Raw genomic sequence first — 3,984 nt, 5'->3', positions numbered from 1 at the left:
AGAGAATAGGAATGTTCATCCACTAAATTTCCCCCACAGTGGTGAGGTGGATACATGATTACTCTGACATATTCAACCCTAACCCTGCCTAGGAATACCAGGTGCTGTAAGCATTTTATTTTGCCTTCATGCAGATATCTTTTTGAATTTCCCCTCAGGGTGGCACAAGGCAACCGTTGAAAAAAGCCACATTTCCAGTGAACTGCTGCTTACGGCCAAACCACTCTGATGACGTCTGATCCCGTCTGATCTCACAAGCTAAACAGAGTTGGGCCTGGCCAGTACTTGAGTGGGAGACTGCCCAGGAATGCCAGGTACTGTATAAGCATTTTATTTGGCCTTCTTGCAGATATCTGTTTGAATTTCCCCTCTTGGTGGCGCAAGGCAAGACAACTGTTGGGAAAAAAAAAAGCCACATTTCCAATGAACTGCTGCTTACGGCCAAATCACTCTGAAAGCAGACGGCTTTAATAATGGCTATATTCTGCTGGGTTGTGAGACCTTAAAACATGCTGTATGTCTGACCTCCTTTACAGATCTTAAACTGCCTTGAACCCAACATATAACACACCAAAATAAAGCTCAGACTATGCCCTTTCCAGCAACATCAGACTTGGGCGTACACCAACTCATACCGCTGAGTAATTAGACAATACGTGTTGGCCTAATTAATGGCATTTATAAAGCCCAGCTCAGAGAACTATTTACCCCCGTAGCTCAGGCTTGGAGGAAATTATTTACTGTACAGTTAGGTCCATAAATATTTGGACAGACAACAATTTTCTAATTTTGGTTCTGTAAATTACCACAATGAATTTTGAGCAAATCAATTCAGATGCAGTTGAAGTTCAGACTTTCAGCTTGAATTCAGTGGGTTGAACAAAATGACTGCATAAAAATGTGAGTAACTAAAGCATTTTTTTAAAAACACAATCCCTTCCTTTCAGGGGCTCAAAAGTAACTGAACAAATTAAATAATTGTAAATAAAATGTTCATTTCTAGTACTTGGTTGAAAACCCTTTGCTGGCAATGACTACCAGAAGTCTTGAACTCATGGACATCACCAGACGCTGCGTGTCCTCCTCCTTAATGCTCTGCCAGGCCTTTACTGCAGCGGTTTTCAGTTGCTGTTTGTGGGCCTTTCTGTCTGGAGTTTAGTCTTTTCATGTTTAGATTGAACTTTAGATTGTGCCACTCCTAATATTGTAGCAATTTCTCGGATGGGCTTTTTCTGTTTTCGCAGCTTAAGGATGGCTTGTTTCACCTGCATGGAGAGCTCCTTTGACCACATGCTTTCTTCACAGCAAAATCTTCCAAATGCAAGCAACACCTCAAATCAACTCCAGGCCTTTTATCTGCTTAATTGAGAATGATATAACGAAGGAACTGCCCACACCTGCCCATGAAATAGCCTTTGAGTCAATTGTCCAATTACTTTTGGTCCCTTTAAAAACAGGGTGGCACATGTTAAGGAGCTGAAACTCCTAAACCCTTCATCCAATTTTAATGTGGATACCCTCAAACGAAAGCTGAAAGTCTGGTCTTTATGTCCATTATATAACTACAACTTGAATATGCTTCAGTAAACAGGTAAAAAAAATAGTTTGTCAGTATCCAAATATATATGGACCTAACTGTATCTATAAACCAGATTAAAGGGTACCTTAAGGCTTACCTCGGAGAACATTCTTGTTCATATAGCCCTTCAGAGATCTGAAAGCAGACAGCTTTAATAACTGCTATATTCTGCTCGGTTGTGAGACCTTAAAACATACTGTATGTCAGACCTCCCTTACAGATCTTAAACTGCCTTGACCCCAACGTATCACACACCGAAATAAAGCTTACAATAAGCTTTATTTCTCATATGAGGGGAAGGTCAGCAATAGTGCTGAACCATCCCCGAATGAGTAAATTTGAGTTCCTGGCTTTAAGTGGCTAATTTTTGATTCATCTAAACATATTATTTTAAATGCATTGAGACCATTTTCATTGATCCAGCCCTTGACTTTTCTTAGTGTGGAACACACCTCTTAAACATAAGTGATGCGATTTTTTTTTTTTTTTCTGGCTGATGGCTGTGTGTGTGTGTGTGTGTGTGTGTGTGTGTGAGAGAAAAGCCTTGCTTTCACACTTAACTATTTTTTGTTTTCATCACAATCCCATTTTGCTGTTTCTTTAGTTCATTAAACATTTTTGAAATATCTTGTTTTTCTGATTGAAAGATTGATCGAGGAGCTGGAGCGTCATCACTTGATTGTGACTGGATGCCTGTCCCCTCTGCCCAATGCTGAACCATCTACCAGAGAGCTGCCTGGAGCTGCTCACACACTGCCCAGTGCTACTACAACTGGGTCATCCAACAACAAAACGCCACCAGGATCTCATCACTCACCGCTTAATGCCACTACAGCTGGGCCATCCAGCGACAAAACGCCACCTGGCTCTCCTCACTCACCGCCCAATGCCATTGCTACTACTGGGCAATCCAGGACCACTGACAGTCAAGAGCATGTCAAACACGTAAAGTATTCTCAACCATTCAAGCAGCTCTTAAACAGTTTTTATAAGGAAATTTATATGCAGGTTAATAAAAGATGAAGCAAAACAGTCATGACCAGAAGGTAATGTAACATGATCTCTTTTATTTTCAAGTTGAAAACGTTGCTCAGTATGATGTCAACAGTTTAGTAACTTGTTTGTAAATTAACCTTTCAGCCAAGCTTCTGTATTGTTAGTACATATACATAATTATATCCTTGTACTTTCTCTGACAGATTCCTGGTTTTCCACGCAGTCCAAACCAACCTGAGAAATGAGGATGTGACACTCCATAGACAGTGCATGAACTTCATTTCCTTCATTGGTGCTTTGCAGGAAATGATTACCAAATCTGCATCGGTATTTTCATTAACCTAGCCCACTATTGCCATCTGGTGGTCAGAGCAGGTAAAGCAGGGCCACCTCAGCTTCTTCCCTGGAATGGTCAGCAATGGTGCTGAACTTCCAGACTTGAGTGATCTTAGATTTATTAAATGACAATGTAAAAAAAAAAAAAAATCATATTCTATTTGGGCTAACACTGTACATACTAGGTCAGCAGGTATGCTGAACTTTTCGACTTATGTGAGCTGGGATTTATTTAATGACAATGATGTTTTTTTGTGAGTTTTCTGTCAACATGAACCACTTTTTTTCCCGGCCACTTTGACCAATTGGACACTTGGACTTCTCAGTGTTGGTACTAGCATCGGTAGCGTGCGCTGGGGAAAAATTTTTGATTTTCTGAAAAAAATCATTCATAAATCATATTCATATTCTTTGTGGGCTAACACTGTGACCCTTGGGCCCACTGAGCAGCACCTGTATACTGGCCAATATTCATATAACAAGTTTGGAGGCATTGGGATAGATTTAACTTTTAATTCCATTTTTAAATATTTTTTTTTACCTAATCAGGTCATGGAACTTCAACCTAACTTGCTAACCCAGGCTGCAACCCAACCCCCCACTGTCATATGCTATATTGCCCTACTATACTGTCAGACTGCTGTTCCCATTTACATTGTTCATTCTGTTTATATTGTCACTCGTCACATTTAAATTTATACCGTTAATTCTGTTCACCCTGCCACATTTGCACTTTCTGGGTTGCCACTGTCTTAAATAGTTTTAGCTTGTGTTTGTAAATAACCCCCCCCCCCCTTTTTTTTTTTTGTAAAGTTATATCTTGTACCCATATTTTATATTTCATTTTTATTACTGTTTGCACTGAGGATAATAGGGAAACAATTTCAATTCTCTGTATGTCCTGCACATATGGCATTATTGACAATAAAGTTGACTTGAACTTATTTTGGGCCCTCTGGTACATCAGTCTGCCTGCAAAACCTCACTTTTTTTCCCCCAGGTTAAGTTTATCTTATACTGCTTTGAACCCAACTGTGGCAGTGGGGGCATGGTCAAGCGTCAGTCTGTGACCG

General features: G+C 40.1%; 1 pseudogene; it reads left to right on the top strand.

Annotated features, from left to right (window-relative positions):
- Nucleotides 1-207: 207 nt before the first annotated feature.
- LOC132868137 (5S ribosomal RNA) lies at nucleotides 208-328 on the top strand (annotated as a pseudogene).
- Nucleotides 329-3,984: the final 3,656 nt, after the last annotated feature.

The sequence above is a fragment of the Neoarius graeffei genome, chromosome 19 (assembly GCF_027579695.1).
Source record: "Neoarius graeffei isolate fNeoGra1 chromosome 19, fNeoGra1.pri, whole genome shotgun sequence".
In the NCBI taxonomy this organism is placed as follows: Eukaryota; Metazoa; Chordata; class Actinopteri; order Siluriformes; family Ariidae; genus Neoarius; species Neoarius graeffei.
Note: the sequence above shows the minus strand (reverse complement) of the source record. Positions and strands in the feature narration are given on the sequence as shown.